Here is a 19,897-nt window from a genome sequence, read left to right as displayed (position 1 = left end):
GATTGTTAAGAACGTCGTGTAATGTAATATCCAGCTAGCGCCTAACGCAACGCTATAGTACGTAAGCGAAACCCTATTGAACGTTGCCTCCTCGGCAACCTCGTTCGATAGGGTTTCGGCGTTTCGCCTTGTTCTGGACCGTTCGAGCGGTGGCCTCGAGTAGTGCTAGGAACAGCAGTATTGCTGGTTGTAATAGCTCAGAAGCTTGTATAAGACGAAAGTAACTTTCTTTTTGGGGGTATCGGTCGGGACAGGGGGGAGGTTCTACGTATGCATATATCGTTAGCCGTATCCTCAGTAGCTCAGTGAGACGAGAGGTGCGTGGGTGCCTGTCTATCGTGGAAAAAACCATGCTGCCGGTAGCTTGGCATACGTCAATGCAGCAGCAACCAGGGGAGTGCTAGCGACAGGAATTAGAAAATTCAAGTGAAAGTTAGTCACATTCTCACTTTAACGCTTGCTCTTTATGTGACTTAGCTGGTGAAAATTTGAAGGAGAGAGTCGCGAATTCTCATTTTCTGTCTTCAGGGAAGGCAGGAAGCCAATTTGATAAAAGGCAATAGGGATAAGCGTTCAAAAACACCATGTAACAAATTTTAGGAACAAAGCTTTGGAAGCAGACGGAAAAGCGAGGGCGCTAACGTAGAAGTAGCGATGCGAAACGTGTGGAAGCGACGGTTATAGAAAAGTTGAAAGTTCGACCGTTGTGTTCTCTCCATGGCGAGACACACTGGAAGGGCAAACCAGCTGGTCCTCGAGGTCTACATACAGTTAACTTACAAATTTTAGGAGGTGGGCTACATGACAGAGCCGGCTGCTGGTCCCGCAGCTCCTCGAAGCTAACGACCGTCACCCTAACAAAACCGTTTAATTGCGCTTAACAGAGAGAAAGAGAAAAGTTTCGCTGTCTGTACCCTGCCTGTCAACCGTAGAATCTTATGCATTAGCATACACCAGGAAACGCTTTGCTTTATAAGTAGTCAGGGTGCTTTATGCTTTAACTGTTATGGTTTCTTCGCTGGCAACGCTACCTATAACCCAGAACGGCAACCAGCTAAGGCATGTTATGTAGAATGGCTGTGTGATACATTTGTTTTGTTGACAGCAAGATAAATCTATTCCATGCATGTTGGCTCAATAAAGTTGGGGAAGCTGGCCATTTTTCTATCGTTATATATGTCTACTGTGAGTGAGCTATCGTTTGCGTGAGCACTGGGAAGTTATAGCTCACAATGTCGGCATAACCTGTTTGACCGTACTCAGTTCAAATAGCATTGAATAGTAAGTGGTTCACTTTTTCGTTGGAGGTTAGTTATTACTGAGCAAGTATGGAAGAATTAGCTGAAAAATATCCTGTCATCGGGCAAATATACAAACAACAACATTTTACTAACTGAAACATTGTACAAAAACTAAATTGGACAATAATCATTGTTCTTTCTAAGCACTCATATACGAATTGGCATTGCTACATTTTAGCCGTTGTCCAGCTAGCCCGGTTGTCTTAGCATATCGGTGCATAAACCTCCTACACAGTGTAAAAAAAAAACTAATGTTTAATAATGTTCGATATTCGTACTTTATATTAAAGGCATTTTTAGCTTGTCCTTTACATTTTATATTTATTAGATTTTTTTTCTATAAACCAAATAAACATCTATATTTGAACGTATTATGCATAACAGTTGAAGTAAATATAAGTTACATAAGATACTTAAACTGTCATAGTATTCACAATTCGTGTCATCAATTCTATATGATGAAACTATATGTAACTTGACATATATATATATATATATATATATATGTATAACTTGAAGGTTACTCGATGATTCCTGTCATAATGCTGAGATACATTGATCTGCTCTTGACTGATCGACAAAGTTATCAATCACCTGCTTGCTAATGCTAATTCGTATTTGGTTCAGGCGTCTTTTTTTCTGGAGTATCGTCATTATGAACTTTTAGACGTTGGACCAGCTTTCTTTTTTGTCTCCAAGCTGCCTTTAGCAGGTTCGAAATAGGTGATTTATCCTGCTGTGGACATAACGTCCTACCACTGACGCCTAAATTAAATTCCCACATATTCTCCACAAAGACTCAGACTAAAACATAATGCAGCATTATAATGAATCATATATATATATATATATATATATATATATATTTAATCAGGCAAATAATTATAACATAATTTTTATTAAGCAATATTTTCATCCATTTGTCTTGGATTAAACATTTGACTACCTTCGATATTTCCATGGTGTTTAAAGGCCAGATATCAATTTTGAGCCTAGCGCGTATCGGCCTATATTTTTTCAGTAAAGCGCACACTTTGAGACAGTGATCAATTTGGGTTTATCTAAAAATTTTACGCCATGCATACAAGATATAAAGGAAGCCATTAGAAAGTCTAAAGCCTATCTACGTACAGATTTGAGCCAGTATAATGTTTGAAGTTCCTTCGGTTACTAGGCTAACACATAACCTTTGGTATTACAATACGGAAAAAGTTTAATTGCTGACAGTCCTCAGACCGTCGGTAAAAGATGTACTTTAAAAGACTATACCTTGCTCGGTATCTTGGCAAACAGCTTTACGTACATTAGTCGTATAAGTTCGAAGTTTCACTTCGCCGCTTTCAGTCGACGACTAGGCCTCTGAACACGTCATTTCTGGACTACGGCAAAACATTAAAGACGAGATTATTTTAACTTTTTAAAAGCTCTATTTAATATATTGTTGTTTTTCGTAAACACAAGAAATACATTATGTACACTTCCCCGGTAGTAGTATGTCACAGTTAGGATAGAGGCGTTGTAGTTTGCAATTGAAGAAATAGCCCTGGTTTTTTCGTAGAAGCGTACACCCATCCTTTTGAGACAATCCTTAAAGGCGCTACTGAATGTTCAACTCGAACCGTTTATTTAATTAGTGTCCCTCTGTTTCTCTTGTTAACTCCTTGGCAGGCTCTGTTCGTACATTGCTCTCAAGCTCAACGTTAATACCCGTACGAAAGCGTCAGCTAGATTGTGCATTATGGCTTCGTTTGAATCCGTAAATCGATTGCCAACACTGGAATAATAAAACATAAAATTTAGGTCTTTTAAGGCTCCTCTTTCAAACACTTTCGATTGAATTTCCCGTTTGCCCTTTTGCTGTCCTATATCGGATCCTGTTTTACGTCGATTCAACTAACGAATCATGGGTAAACGACGGTTTCTACAACCGTAGAACCTACAAAGACGGACGCTCTCTTGCATTCATAACCGCAGTCAGATACACCCTGCGTATTCAGTACTATTCATCTAGTATATGTTCTTGAGAGCCATTAGGGAAATTCAAACAAGGCCTAACTCTTTTGTAACCGGACAATGGTAGCCTATGGACCAGCGCCACAGTTGTACGCGTCTAACTGACAGCAGAGCCAAAAAGAAAGAGAAAGCCTATGTGGAAGGAAGGTGGCCGCGTTCGCAAAATATGTAGAAGAATGAGGACCCATTTAGCTAGTTGTCATTATCATACGTCTATATACAGCAGCTGCAAGACGATTGATTTGCACTCGTTGCAAGGTTATAGCAGATCAACTATGGACTCTGCGTTATATATATAATGAAAGTTATAATCAGGTTAGTGTTGATACCATTTGAAAGCTAATATTTGGCAGTACGTAAACTAGATGTGCTAAAATACAAAATAGAGTATCTTAAAGATGAGCTAAGTTTCCGCAATTTGATTACGATAAAATCCAAATGCAGGTCGATAAGAAAAATTTTTTTTGTTTTTACGGTTAAGGTTAGCACCACTTTTTGTTACCTAGAAATGGCTTGATTTCATTGAATTTTTGTACACTATTGCATACGGATATACAATCAAATAAATTCCTCTGCGTCGACCAGTGTGGCAGCCAAACATCGAACTTTTTGTTGTAACTAGCCATTTTTCTTCAAATGATTTAAAGCTGATCGCTGATGGATGCTGAGCTCCTTGGCGATGTAATGGCTAGTCACGGGTCGATCTCGTTAAAATTCCGTAATTTTATTAAATTGTTTCTGGAAGTCGACGACCATAACAAAGAATTTTTTTCACATTGAAAATTCTAGAACGAAAACGATAGTGTTTTTAAACCATTCGTTCTGATAATAATGCATCTTGGACATAAAGGGAAAAATGTTTTCGTTGGTCTGGACAGTATTGGTATAGAAAAATAAATTAAATATAAAAAAAATTTACCGAAATTTCACGGCGCTCTATCTGATGTAGAAGCAGTAGCAATCCAATAATACCTCTAATCTGAGATGACACCAGCATGGCACGATTCATATTACCTAGGATATATAACTACAAACAAAGCCAAAACAACGATCAATACTCTGTTGATAACCGTATCTTGTTTTTTTTTTGTTGGCACACAAGATATTTGTCGTCTATATAAATTGTTACAGCGGACGTTACGAAAGCTGAATTTGGCAAGGTTCAAAAATCAAGGCGTTTAACATATGCTTCTTTGGTTGGACCTATTACGATAGGGCGTCAAGATTTCAATGTAAATATTACTCTTTACACTAACGAACCTAAGAATCGAACGAAAAAGATTCCCGCCCGCCGAGGCTGGACCCGTTGTTTTTAGAGCTGCATATTGAGTTTTTGTGAAAAGAGATAAAAAAAAAAGAAGCAGAAATCATACATTCCAGTGACGATCCTTAACGATCACTTTCTCTAGGTAGTCGTCGTGTCGCATGGCAACAGTTACAACAACAGTATCTCTACGTCAATGCACTCGTCATCGTTGAACAAATACGTCGACAAGGCTGAATGACAGACATCCCAATGCGTTTGGCGTTCGTACCGTCTCCTACAATGGGAGACGAGTTTGTGTCGAACTTTGCTTTTCCTTCACTGAATCTCCTTGGTCTTCTCCTTCCCTCAGACTTCGTTATAGAGGCAGCTGTCTCCGCCGCCATGGTCATCACCATCGTCGCCGGCGCCTCTAACATCGCTGTCGACGTTGGCCCGTTTTGCAATCACGACCCAGTTCCTAGCAGACAAAACCAGTCGAATTGCGTGCCACTTTTCGTCAAAAAAGAAGAAAAGGACCAGCGGCTGGTTGAACAGATAACCGGTAGACAACGAAATACGATTACGTTACTGTTATAGAAAAGAGACGAGGTGCCCATTGCCGCGCACAAGCGCAGAGAAAACCCGAATTCTCGGCAGTTCTAAGTAAGGGGAAAGCGTATGCTGTAATTTATAATGACAGTCAGTTCAGACTGACACTGCGTGGAGGAGTCAATAAGAAGAGCTTGAAAGCTCTGTGCTCAAAGCCTTGTTCTGTTGAGTGCAAGGTAGGGAAGTGACTTGATACTGCCGGACTTATAGTATAGTGGCGCACAAACTGGGCGGATGCTTAAAAATCATGAAACTTTGTGAACTTCAGTCGGTCAAGCGACAGCTCCGACCAAAGAGGACGAATAAAAAGGAACTAGCGAGTCAAGCAAAGAAGAAGACCGAAGGCATGGTATGTTTCATAGTTTCGTCTTTCCTCAGTAAGCAAGGATACATTTGGCATGAAGAGGACTTTACCTTATTAAGCATACTTGTGAGCTCCCCTTTTTCATTACCCCAAATATAGTTTTGCGTTTATTTGCTCTCTTTTCAACGAAGGTAGGCACTGTTACCACGCTTACCGTTCATGTAATACGCATACTTCCATAGGTCCACTTGCTTTATCGAGTTCATTCAAGTCGCTTTTTATACTTACGCAACGTGACAGCCTCACCTTGTAATATCATTATATAACACAACTTCCTGAAGGGACTCTTGCCTAATAAAGGATAACTAAAAATAGAAACTCACTGTGAGAATCGGTTTATTGTCGTTGGAGTAAGCAGCGTACGACAACCAGTCATCTTGTTTTTTATAAACGATGGATCGTTATATTTGACTATGCGCTTTTTCATTTACTTCCATAATAATTGCAAAAAGAAAAGAGTACATAAGAAGTATTTATCAGTCTTAACATCCATCGTGTACTTGATCTTAACAAAGCCCTTGTTTCATAACCATATTCTGTTTCTCTCTCTCTCTCTCCCTCTCTCTCTCAAACGCACACACACACACACACACACACACACACACACACACTTACACAAGCTTCTCCAACGCAAGCTTATGATTTGCGGGCTAAAAGCGTGAATGGTAGCATTAGCGCTGCCAATACCGTTCGTATTCGCAGAATTCGTAGAAGGCCCAGCCGGCCTGTGGACAGAGGCCACGGTCTGACATGCTCACGGCCTTGCCACAAAGTTGATTGAGATGCAGTGAAAGCGAAAGAGGCGTGCCAGAGCAAGAAGATTTTGCATGCCAGCAAACCCCTGAATGAACAACTTTGAGCAGGACTACTATAATTCGCTGCGAAATGCTCAACCTCTTTTGTGTATGCTAGTCGCCTCGGAAGACACCGAACTGGGTGTGTCGCCTGATGAAGAATGGCGTCACTAGAAAAACACCAACCTACCGGGACGAAGTCTGATGCGACAATCGTTTGGCTGTACCCCGGCTTTTGCCTAGGGTTCGGGTATGGACAAGGAAAATCTCCATGGTGGTGTAGCCGTCCTGCACGGATACCCAATCAGTGGTAGAGACTAGCCCGGGTCCACTGCGCGCTCGCTGCAGCGACGAAGACAAAAATGAAAGTGCGACGTGTTAAGATAGAGTTTGGCGAACTTGTTAGAACTAAAGGTGTTGGTCGTGTCCTAACGGATTGCTATTAAAAAAAAAGCTGTGGGGGCGTTCGCAAGTCAACGCGAAGAACTGTCTGCGACTCGGGCGGCGCCAGCTGTAGCGTTGCTGCCGGTTTAGCCGATTGGTAAAAGAAATGGCCGAGAATGTCGTCCCGAGCCGAAAGCTAGAGATGGTAATAAGGCTAAACGAGAAAGGTAGAAAACGCACGTGGCGAAGAAAGTGTGTATCAACTTTTTGATTGATGATCGCCTGAAATGGATTCATTCAATTCAGTTCATCAGAACACATTGGCTTTCTTCGCCGACCGTTACTACGCCCACCACTATTACTCCCGGGTCCGGCACAATGTGGCCATGAAGCTCCTGCTTGTTTCGTTACGTTCTTTCGAAGAACTTTTCGACGCGGACTGGCACACAAAGATACACATAGCAAAACAGCCATGCAGGCTCAGGACGCACACATACAGGCACACCAAAACCCATAAAATCACCGAAGGAAAATAAAAACGCAAGCTTCGAGGGCTAGGTAAAGCAAACGATAAAAAAAAATCGAATTGATTACATTATGTGGAAGACGTTCCCTTGATATGAAAAACGCATAGGATCGCCCCGTGAAATATAGACTTTCCTTCATAGGGTATTCAAATTGGTTACCATCGTCCATCCATTTATTTATGTGGGGGAACTGAATCTGTGAGATGTTGTAGACCGCTGACATTTCCAATCAGCATTGCCTCCAAGTATTGTAGAATCGGGAAATATTGTTATTATAAATAACGAAAATAGTATGCAAACGGTTACTGTGGTGGGATTTGTAAAAAGTTATCTCGAAATAGTAGTATAAGCGAATATTTTATGAGGCTAAACGAAGTACATACTTCAAATGATCATTATTCTATTTAAAAAAAAAACTTGTTGCGGAATCTGTGTTTTAGATGTTCGATGGAAAAGCACAATGGCTACTACGAGAACATTGTGAATACCACCGATCGATATTCCTGGATGAAGAAACTACAATGTACCGAAATACTCGAAAGCTAAAGACGACCAGCAATTGACTTCACATATCTTTATCGCTTTCCTTGCTTCTCCCCAAAAATATAAGGGGTTTCACCCCCGGATACGGCTCCAAAATTGATACGACTTTAATTGAAACTGTTCCAACTGCTAAAACGTAACGTTGAATACGTGATAAACCTATTTCTAATATCCGATTAGGTTCGCAAAATCTATACAGCGACGAAACGTTATTAAAATAGCATTTAGAGAAGCACTAATAGCACTAATGGCTGACTATATTCAAGATGACGGGGCCTGTACATTTGATACGGCCGCGAAGGCGTCGAAGCTGACTAAGCGAACGCACGATAGGTGGCTTTCAGCACACTCTAATGAACCACCACGCATCTACATACATTCAACCCAACAAAGTATCATTTTCTTCTTCAGACCTATGGACTACTCAGGATGATTATACCTCACTCGTCTATGTACACACAAGTAAAAGGTAGCCCTCTGCTCTATTAGTAATAGGAGGCCACCGACAGAAGGTTCATCGGCACAAGGCAAATCGCAGAGCTATTTCTTCATCGGCAACATTGCATACCCCCACCGAATAACTAGCGTTCACTAACTACAATTACACTGCTAGGTGCGGTACAGCTGATATCGGGGATCGACTTCGACAAGATTGAACCTAGTCTCTAGGTTCTATCCTTATGTGAGGGCAGCCATTCCGGAACAAGATGGCTGTTTACTAGATAGATAGGTAAGTAGAGATTGAAGAAGAAATAAAGGGGATCCATTTTCGATCTGACCTATGTGATTGGCTGGTATACCGCCCTCCTAAACAATTGGCCAGCTAGCCCCTGGCATCGACTGTAGTAGCAGAAGAGTCCAGCGGTGGATCAATGGGCAATCAGGTGCAAGGTGATTTTTGTTATGTAGCGCATTACATCTGTCTAGCCCGAGGCTTGGCCTCGAGAGAATTTCTCGGGGACAAAGCAAATGCGCGAGAAAAGCTCCTAGCAACAAAGACTGAATTCACGACAACTTACCGTCTAGATTTTACAACTTCGTACCATGCACTGCCCCTTTCTATTTCAAAACCATAGGTCAGTTTTGCTCTTGACAAAATTGGGTTGCGAAGAAGGGGCACATGTGCTGTGTTAAGCACCAAGAGATTTGGGAAGGTGTAGTGATGGCTGTTCAGTTCAACGTAGATTGAACCCGTAGCAGGCCAACCGGCCTGAGTGCGTTTTTCGTTAATTGCCACGCGATCCCTAGGGCTCGTCATTCCTGTGGCCTGGCAACCACCAAGCATCTCATTAAACTTTACTGGCTACTTCTAGCTTTTCTCAAAAGCGTTGGTAGCCCTCCCCGTCGTGTTTCGGGCCGTATCCCGTACCACTGTCATCACTACAGTAGCGGGAAGAAGCTTCAAGCTTGAGGTGAGGCCTGATGCGTAGCGTGTAGTTACCAGTTCTACAGAAGCCTTCTGTCCAATCGCTTCTTCCCTCTCTGTTTCATCGTTTTTCTCTCTCGGCAGCCTATTTCTCATTTGCCAACATTCTGCTGTCCGGTTAGTTGTGCGTACCTAGCCAATAACTGTTTCGCTTAGCGATGCTATCGCTCGCTGGACCACGAAGCAAATGCTGCCCGGCATCGTTTCCTTGGCGGTAACAGCAGCAGCAGCAGCAGCAGCTTATAGCCAGCAGCCACTTTGTTGATGGCCTATTCTTTACCACCGTTCCTGTTAATATGGTGCATCGTAGGACGTAAGCCTCTGCTGCTGGAAGGTTAAAAAAGATATTGGTTGTTACTTTATATGCTTTGAACATTTGCCCTGCCATGTCTTTCGCCCCGATACGACGTATCCAGTTGGGCAGCAGGTATTTATTTTAAGATTACTCTTCTTTGATCTGTATGTCGAACGAACGCTTAACATAAAACAGTATTTTCTTTGTTTCACTTACTTGATGGTACCTTATGTTGACTAGAAAGTACGTTCGCCTATTAGACTGAAAACTTTTCATTCCTTCACGGTAAAGTTTAATCATATCTAGTATATGTATAATTGAGATAGAAACAGGACATCAGTTAACTACATAATTAAATTTATCTTCCCAATTTTGTTGAGTGCACAGTTACTGAGTACCACAGTATTTTATGTGAGTATCACTTATTCCGGCATAAATATCGATGCAAAACCTTGGCAATATTTTAAATAAAGGTGTTCTTGGGTACTATACAGCTTAGACCCACGCTGACGCTTTTTTGAATGTTTAACGTCAAGCCGGACACTTCACATATAAAGCCACTACAACTCGTAACTTAAAAGCAGTCCATGCAGAACCCAACTTCTTCTAGCCGTTGCAAGCATTATGCTATTCATTACGCACTAGAACTTAACCTACTAGCTTAAGCCACAAATTTTTCGCTGTAGTATTTAAAATTGGGATAGTACCGTCACTTCAAACGTATAAGGCTCCACTAAATCTAAATTTGTGGATATGTAGTTTTAAACAGAACCTTCTCAGAAAATTTTTCAGTCACGTTAGCCTGTCTCGAGCCTAGAAAGCGACGGGTCTATAGTATGTTGTCTAAATCTCTATTGAATAAAAAAAGAAAAATATAGAATTCGGTAGTATGATTTGCAGAGAAGCTCAACGTTCTGTTCGAGCGAGGACCATCTCTTTTGCCGTATATTGATTATATAGAATAAGAAACACGGGCAAACTTGAAACATGATTAACTATGAAGTTATATCGGGCTGTTGCAATAACGCTTCCAAGCTCAGTGTCATATATTTCTAACGCTATCCAAAAATCCCGAGGTTTGCCATGTACTACGCAAAGGGCACGCAGTTAAACACTGCTTGTGTTTAGTTGGAAATTTTCCCTACCGAGGAGTTAGAACAGAACAGTTAGAACAAGAAATGTAAGGCATATTAACATTATTGGCATTATTAACAAAAACAGGCAAACGATGTGAGACTACGTCTGATTTTATTTGATATGACATATCATATCAAATGTATGGTATTGCCCGGATTTCAGCAGAACAATTGCGCAAAATCCACAAGTCAGCGTATGGAACATTTGATTTTAAGTATAGGCCTTTTATAGGCATTTCTTGTTTCGTTTATTCGCATTAAACATTAAACAGGTTTGTCTTACTTGCGACTAAATATGTACTAACTCAAAAACTAAAGGTTAGGATAGGCCATTCCCCTGTTACCGGCATAGATATATAGTATCTGCTAAGAACGGTAACTGCAAAGCAAAGTTCAAAGAACTCTGCGATGTTCATACTACTTCTTATTACATCGTACAACTAAACTAGGTTGTCATAGTTAAGCATTAACAATATCTACAAATGGTAAAAACATTTGAATAAATTATTTATGGGCAGCTTGTCGAAACTGTCATGGGAGAGTATGGAAAAGTGGCATAGAAAAAAACGAGAGATTTCACATGCAACGTATTTGCTACGGCAATTTGTTATTGTAAGCATAATGTTTTTTTTCGTTAATTTTGAAGGACATCTAGCTAAGACTGTGTTCCGTGCATCGGAAGAGCTCAGCACCAAAATAAAACCACATTCAGCCCAATTTCGGTAGGAGTTTTCATTATAAGTTATATGCCTTATGTTTTTTGAGGGCAAGCAAGATTCAGGTCGAACCGTGTGACACCCTGTAGAAGCTACATCAGTATCTTAGGCAATAAAAAGCTCCGGTCTCAACATAGATAAATCCGCTGAACGAATCGACTATATGATTACCATTATGAAACTATCTATGACATCCCTTTTTGAGTATAGGACGGTTCGATATATAGGGGTAGTAGAGATGGGCTTTCATCCGTCATGTTTGCACCCTCGATACTGGTCGATCGTTAGTGCATAGCCGGCTTGCACTACTATAGCTGCTGTAGCCATTGTTATCATGATCTCGTTGAGTCTCTCTCTGTCTGTTTGTCAGATGAGCCCAGCCGACTTCGCTCGTCGACTCCTATAAAATGAGCGCTGCTCGCCATAGAGTGTACGGTACCTCTGGGAATCTGACTCCGCTGGTCACTGTTAACTAGTTTATGACCAGATAACAATATTCCTGATTGTTAAGCCTTATCGTGGTAAGCCAGGGGGCCCTGTCCGTCCTCCCGTTTCACTATCCGTTAATGCGTCTTCCAACACACTGAAGATGCTCTCTTTCTGCAGGGAAGCTTGCGGCTGAGTCAGGGTCGGGGTGCGAAGAACTCGCAGTAGCTCCAAGGGAAAGCAACAAAACTGATTTGGCGAACCAAACAAGTAACCGGCCGACGGCTGTGCTGATGGTCCTTGGTGCTCGTGCCGTGGAATCCGCCTGGCAAACGCCAAGTCCAAAGATTTCATTTTGAAAAGCGGCAGTAATAGCAGAAGGAGACTCGTTCTTCTATCTTCCATAGGGCCGTGTAAAAGCAAGTTCTCTACACTTTCCTTTAATAGACGTGGTGGGTGATCGCAGATTCCGGGCTTTGTCGGCAGAAACAAACTTTCTCTTGGCTGTTTTGCTGCAGACGATCGTCCGAGATTCATCCATTGCTGCACCTTCAGCAACAGCAAGACGAAACAACGAAGCGATAGAGTCAAGCCTCTGTTCACACTTAGTCGTTCGTTGCTTCTGCTTCCATTGCGCGATCCATGATCATCCGTCTGCATGCATCCGTGATGCGTTCGTCTACTTCTTTTTACCTTTTGTTATTGCCGTTTTTGTTGTTGCGTCTGCTGTTTCTACGTTACGTGGCTTTGCCATGCCTTCCGTTCGCTAGGCGAGTAGTATCTCGTTTTTTGCGACAACAGCAGCATAGCCGAAGCTCGCAGGCTCTATCACTACTACTGTCCCCACTATTAAAACGGGTCAGTAGTCGCTTCTTTTGTCCAAGCTTCGTGCCGATGGGGGAGGAGGGCCGGCAACCAACTGGGGGTCAGCCACCGCCAACATGAAATCCGCCGAAAAAGAAAAGGTGGAGCGAGCAGACGCCGGAGGTATATGTTGCCCGTCTTGTAGACGCTGCTGGTAACAACATAAAGAAATTGCATGTACAGCTCCCCTGGGAATGGAGGAAATAAGAAGGACGCGTACGCGCCGACAAGCGGAAGCGAGATACAACGAGGCAAAGCAAAAGTAGAACGTGCTATAACCACCATTACCAAAGGGATGCTCGTAGTTTTTTTCCTCTATAGAGTCAAGATGATAACTCACTCGTGGTTTCCTCACGAGCAGTTTTAGTCGAACAACTTGGCGGGGGCCGCAATTGCTTGGAGAATGTTTGGTGGTTGGACATAGTGAGAAGAAAAAGGTGGGGATTTTAATTATGGTGATACTGCTGGATCACCGCACACATATAGACGCTGACACTCACAGGAACCCCAGATATACCAAAAGTATGGCTAATAACGGCCGAACTCCTAGCGGGGCAATATATTGTACATGCCAGTTAGATTGAAGTGTATAAGACTTATGAAGAGCTTCAAGATGTCTAGTGCTGGCATAGCTTTTAGGTATGCTGAGTGAAAAGCCAAGATAGACTGGATGGCCCTATACGGTTCCCTTCTACTTATCTCCTCTTGCTACTGACCTGCAATGCAGGGTTCTGTGTATTGCTCTCCAAAACAAAAAGCGCCATGCGAGTTACACCGGCGTTTGAGTATTATAAAAAGGTGCGCATATTTCTGCGGCGGCTGTTTTCCAATTGCATGGTGATCTCTGAATAAGTTTGGAGAAGTCATGAGTGCATCGGAGGTCGTCGATGCGAGTACATTGACTAGCACCGACAGGCCACTGCGTCAGGGGCACATTTTTCTGCTGGACCTAGTACAGCGTCATTCAAATTTCGCGCTGCCCCGAATTCGCGTATAAGCAGAGTGCGTACATAAAGACCTTCGCCGCTGCTTATTGCAAATTTAGCAAGCCACATCTGTTCTCTCGAAAACTTTATTACAATCGTCATGCGTTCCCGGCCGAGCTGCAACAGGACAAGAATAAGGAACCAAGCAGAAGAAAGAGGGGTGGAAAAGAATAAAACAAAGAAGCACTTGAACATTTTTACCATGCGAGCAATTATTTCACGACATAAACTCCCATTCCGAGTGTACGCACGATCGTTTACCTCTCTTTGGTAGCTTTGTTGCAGTTAGTGAGAACAAAAGTACTGGTATTGTCATCACAATATAAAAGCAACGCACCGTTGCACTTCAACCGGTAAACGGGATTAAATGAATCCTTTGTACTCTGCCTGACGAAGGGCTGATGTCTCTCATGTTTCATATTCTGACGTGCTTTCCACAGACAAGTGAGAAAAGTGACCAAATGAAAACTTTGAAGCCGTTATTGCCCAGTGTTATGGCAGCCCAAGCCATATGTGCCTCCAAATGTTACTGACAAACTAGATCGTCAAACACATACACATGACGTGACACATTCAAGACGGGATGACGTCAGAATATATAGCAAGTAAAATCTCTTTGTAACCTCGCTACCCTATTTCAGGGTACTCAGTATTCCCGCAGCCACGGTTGCTTCGTGGATTATCAATGACGCCACAATTCGCTCTGAGGGGAAAAATGAAGAAGTCAACCGGACATTACATCGAAGGCAACTAACACAGGATAGAATGGCTGGCGGGAAGTGAAGGCAGCCTACAGAGGGAAGAAAAAGTGAGTAAGAGATACAGAAGTCACGCGGGAAGAATCATGAGGGCTAAGAACATAAAAAAAAAAAAAAAGAGAGAGGTAGGTGTATGTGTGTGTGCGTGCTGGTGAATTTTAAAGATTGCCCAATGGCGTGACACAACATCATCGGCTATAATAACCTTTTCCACAGTATGGCTTAGTTACCTTCTATTGTAGAGCGCGTCGCTTCACGATAGATCACATGAGTTTTCCCTCATCATCAGTTGTCTATTTAAGATATTACTTCATACAAATGATTGAGTTGCGGGCTTCGCTTAAAGGATAATCTCTATTGTAGTCGTTGTAGTGTTAAATGATGTCAGTACTTTTAAAGAATCTAAGTAAATGATGGGTTTGGTGTCATCGGAAGATGTACGAAGCTTAATATGGTAGCGCTCAGCCGAAGAGACAAACACCTGAATGCGTCAATCGACAGTATTAGTTCTTTATTCACAAATGGGACCTTAAATAACTGTGGAAATTATTTTGAGTAATCTTCCTGTACGCGCTGTTGTAAATCCACTGTACTCGTGTTTATGGGGCTGCCCCAGCACTCTTAACTGGTCAGACGCTCAGCCCTTGTATCTTATTGTCTGGCTTCGCTCGTAGTGGTACAGATTTAGCTATGGTGTGGGTCATTCGATTTGCCAATATGAATCCGTGTCTGCCTGTTTGCCAACTGTTCTATTTCTATGCGCCTTGCCTGGACGAAGACGACGGCTGAACTTCGCTTGGTACCTTCCGTTGGCAGGATTTGCGCCGTAATGGAGCTGGCGTTCTCTTCCCGTGCTGTCTTTCCAATAAACTTGCGCTGAGCTTACGATGTCGGTACTCATGCATCTAGATACCCAGGCAGACAGCCAACAAGGTTAGGACTTGTGGACCGGCCGGGATAGGGTACGGTGAGTACACGCCACCATAGTGTGTAAAGGAGTGATACCACTTGGCCGGTCGTTGCTCCCTCTTTTACTGTTTCTGCTTCTCGTTGGCAGACGTACTTACCCTTGGAAGCAGTGCTGGAACGGCACTGAAGCTATGCCCACATACACATACAGCTACACGTTTTCAGAGCAGTATAGAGTAAGTGAGCAAGGAGATTTCCCCAGATCTGGGAAATGCCAAGGAATAGGAGCGTGTGCGTGGAAAACGGGGACGACGGCCTGCAGGGGTAGGTGGGTAGGCTTAGACAGGGTCTACAGTAAGAAGCAAAAGGACGCTTGTCCGGTCGGTCGGTTGCTTAGTCGGGCGGTCGAGCCAAAGTGCTGACAATTCTGCTTTCTCTACAAACCGTAGCTGCTGCTACACTTTCTCGCACGAGGGACAAGCCGAATGGGCGTGAATTTTGCTTTTGAACCAATGAGCTTCCGTCAGCTTCAGTCCGGTTCTGGGTTGTGAGGAAGCGTAAGCACACATATAGCCCCGGCAGTCGGTTCCCCTTAGCGTTCAACGGCAAACTAACGCATAGACACAAGCGTTGCAGAGGGTCTAAACGTGTGAGGAGTGAGCATCGAGGCGTCAATATACAGTGAGCGAACCAGGAAACGGGACGAGATGGAAGAGGAGAGTCGATTGAGGGAGAAAATTTGCGCCAAAAGTGCATTTCGCTAGCCTAAAAAGAGCCTGCCTTGACTACCGTTTTCCCTGGGAAACCGTCAGATGAAAGGCTGCTGCTGCAGCATCCGACAGCGACTTAGAGAGTTGAAGATGGAAAACAGAGAAAAATGGTACATGCCTGTAGCAGGCACTCAGTATTCAAGCGCAAGGCCAAAACCTTCTTTGGCTCGGCAGACCGGTAGAGAAAAAAGGCTTGGAGCAAAATCTATTTAGAATAGGATCAGCAACTTCTTCAAACCTATCCAACTAACTTTTTCTAGGACCAAGCATTTCGAGAAAAAGAGGCACGTTTTCCAAACGAGAATAAAACTGGTGAACTTACTAAAACAAGTTGCCTATTTTCTTTGCTATAAATGGGTTATTAATGAGGCATGTTTGCAGGTCGTTTGTAACAACTTGTTTAATTAAATTATAATGTGACTATATACTATATTGATTCGACTCCGAGATCAGACCGGGAGAATTGTTTGCTGAACCCGCCAACAGCGTTCCAGACGCATATCGCTACTGAAGCATAAATTTAAAACTATTTTTTACTATATGCCCACCTGCTAACAAGCAGGCATCAACGTTTAAGCCAAATAACCATAACAAAGGATATCTTGCGGTGTAGCATGTTGATAGTACATAACCGCAGTGTTCCGTGGTGGTTCGAAAAGATCCATCGTTGCCTGAGTGACGATCATATCGATCTGCTCAGTTACGGTGAAATCAGTTACCAAAGCCGGCCTGTTGGCAGCCAAAGAACGGTTTATATACTTTAGATAATGACGGCGGTATTCTTGGTTGGCGTATTTTTCCAATGTATACATGGCTAGGTGACTGGCAAGGATATGCAGGCTGATTTACACACACATAGGAACATGTAAACACAGGATACTGTATAAGAAGACGACACAACAGTGGAACGGGAACTGGCTAGAGAAAATAGCGGAGGAGGAGAAGTAAAAGAAACAGACCAGTCGGGGGATACAGATAGATACCGAGGTAGTGGCTGAGTGGTTCTGTATAAGCTACATCTAACTGGGCCATCTATAGAGATTCGCTTCTCCAGTACTTCCTGTGTATGTGGACAAAGCGGCTCTGCCCCCTTGCCCTCACTTAGGATCCCTGTAGGGGATTGGGGGTCCGTCGCCGAAGGCAAAATCCTACTTTCAGTTCCTTGCTACTATCATACTACCGCCGTCGCCGACCCGAAGCCTCTAGCTTGGCAATACCCAAACAGCCGTACACTAATATATTGCACCAATCATGTTGACACAGGCTAGACAGATGGCAAGTACTAGCTGCAGTGGGGGGCTGTAATAGCCGTGTGATTGTCAGTTTGGCCTTTCGCAATCGTAAGCTCTACCTCGCGTTTTACAGCTATCGTTTCGCATCGCAGTACTTTACCGCATTTTATCCGCATCGTGCACACCCTCTTCGGCAGAAGCCCACTTTTACTCCTGACACCATTCGTCGATTGTGGTTCTCGTGTGGACGGAGTAATGGTAAACTCGCTGAGCTACCGATGCTACAGCCATTACTAGCATAAGTTTACTGCTAATACTAGGATGAACAACAACACACACCGGTCCAATCCCACCGCCTGAGATGTCACCTCCCGCTCCAATGACGGGTGTAGCTATGTTGCTAAGAAAATAAGCAAGTAAAATGATAGACGGCGATGAGTAACGCAGACAGGCGAACGATGATAGCAAATGGGGCAACAGCTGCAGTAGAAAAAGTTAGTTGACGGAAGCGCCTATTCGTGCGCCAGGCGCGCAGGCCTTTATGCGAGACACCGGCACGGTCACCTAACAAGCATAATTTCAAAGAAAGGCATCATCCACGGTCGAGGTGAACTGTCTAGAAAAGCGGGTTATAGGATATGTGAAACAGCTACATAGGCTTAGGAGATACACAGAGGAATTTATCGGCATAACGCAGCTCCATTGGCACAGACCCATACAGATCTGTTGTCAGTGGTGCCGGCTTCTTCCAGCGTCTCCCTGTCCAGCGCCCAATTGGAGCCTATCGTTCCATTGCCCCTGTCACATGCGGTGCGGTGCAAAAGCGCTGAAGGACGAGAAGTACTGAAACGTAAACGAGGCTATATCGGCTAAGAACTGCTGCAAAATCTGCTAGATATCTGCGGTGGTCAAAATAGTATCGTCCACTTATCTTTGTTTCTGAGTTCTTGTTGCCAACACTGCTGCCATTATAGCAGATTTAGAAATGGGAACAATTGCACGCATTGGAAGTTAACCTCTTCTATTAACTGCTTAGTAAAGGGTCATTTCTCTTTGTCACTTAGAGAAGATTCTGATGCACAAGGTACGTGTGTTAGATACTGCACAGGATAGAACGTCCAGCCACCGCAGATGATCCAGCTTCCTAGCTAATAGGTATAGCTGTAATTAACGATGGATTGCTCCAGGTTATCATAGATCTACGTACGTGTATGATTACGTGAATATATATATAATTGCCATGTAAGTAATCTACGATTACTAAGAAACAGTGAAAAGGACGACTACAAACGCTTGAATTCATGTCACAACCCGCTAATTAAGTGTCGAAATCACAGTTTAATTAACAATAAACTAAGACCACTGATAGGACCATTTGGCCAATATTCATCTTAACCCATGGATTTTAAAATTTTAGGGGTAAGCAGCTGTACCACAGAATGGTCATGCAATATTTAGCTTACCCCAAACGGCTAGCATAATTATTATCTGCCTACATAGCAGGGTAGTGGAGGTCCGTTGAAAGGTCCCGTGCGATGTCGATTATTATTGACAACCTTAAGACCTAATATTTAACGCTTTACGCAGGTTCTTCTTTTTCACAGATAGCTTTGACTATGCGCATTTGTGCAATTAACGGGGGCATGAACTAACTGAATTGTAACACTCTTCGCCTTTTCTTCGATTCTAGCCAAAGCACACTAGCAGTGATATACATCGAAATTACCGCGAGAATGAGCCTCGGCTTATTTGACCTGAATTGAAGAGCTGACTATCTGAAGACGATAGACAGAGTAAATAACGACAATGCATGCTTTCAGCTAACTTGATGACCTCGCTCCGCCATCGTAGAGTGCTCATTACCAATTATAACTAGAGCAAATATAGATAATAGCGTATATTCTATATGAGCGCATGACACGGAGGTAACATTGCCAAGGAGTGCACTATATGCGTATGTCTATACCCGTACGATGACAGCTAAACGAACGCGTACGTAAGAATTGGCCGAGGTATTGACAAACCACACAAACAGGGCAACCACCCATCTAGTAACTAAAACCTATTATGCACTGAATATCCTAATATTGTTTTTTTTTTTTCTTTCCCACTAAGTCCTGCTGTAGTTGCTGGGGACGTAGACAAGATCTCTGATCAAGCCTTCAGATCTGTTCAGTAAATCGTAAAAAGTAACTTTGATGTGACGATAGCCGCCCGTCTAGATATTTATCATAAGAGGTCCTTTTTATATAGTTTTACAGTGTAATAATAATAACAATAATAAAAATTAAAAAAAAAAAAACGAACTAATTGATTTACGTATAACTAACGTGTTTATTTATTAATTCCTCGTAGCAAGTACGCTATGCTAGTTACAATACCCTCATTTTTCTCAATTAAGCGCGTATACGTGATATTAGCAAAACTTTTCATTACTTGAATAAATTAAGCCTTATCGGAAGCTGTGCGCCACGCAGGGATCAATGAAGGTGGGACTCCGATCGGCAGCAGTCCATTGCTTGCCAGCTTCGATTGTTTTCATTACAAACTTTCTGCCACCTCGAAGTTCGATTCTCAATTAATATTCACCAGGTCGTT

The 19,897-nt window shown here is 42.8% G+C and overlaps 2 long non-coding RNA genes across 3 annotated transcripts; one reads left to right on the top strand and one right to left on the bottom strand.

Moving 5' to 3' along the window:
* Positions 1–1,811: 1,811 nt before the first annotated feature.
* LOC147756341 (uncharacterized) lies at positions 1,812–4,796 on the bottom strand. The gene is made up of 3 exons (XR_015326700.1): positions 4,688–4,796; positions 4,234–4,341; positions 1,812–3,075 (listed from the first exon to the last, which is right to left on the bottom strand). It is a non-coding gene; the product is annotated as an uncharacterized LOC147756341 (long non-coding RNA).
* On the top strand, positions 3,534–19,596 carry LOC147756340 (uncharacterized). 2 transcript variants are annotated; one of them, XR_015326699.1, is made up of 5 exons: positions 3,534–3,629; positions 4,724–5,518; positions 7,679–8,511; positions 14,272–14,438; positions 19,415–19,596. It is a non-coding gene; the product is annotated as an uncharacterized LOC147756340 (long non-coding RNA). The 2 variants fall into 2 exon arrangements; XR_015326698.1 differs by lacking the exons at positions 14,272–14,438; positions 19,415–19,596 and having other exon boundaries at positions 7,679–11,355.
* The last annotated feature ends 301 nt before the right edge of the window (positions 19,597–19,897 follow it).

The sequence above is a fragment of the Varroa destructor genome, unplaced genomic scaffold, assembly GCF_002443255.2.
Source record: "Varroa destructor unplaced genomic scaffold, Vdes_3.0 BEIS01000004.1, whole genome shotgun sequence".
NCBI classification, from domain to species: Eukaryota; Metazoa; Arthropoda; class Arachnida; order Mesostigmata; family Varroidae; genus Varroa; species Varroa destructor.
The sequence above is the reverse complement of the archived record's forward strand: the minus strand, read 5'-3'. Positions and strand labels throughout refer to the sequence as shown.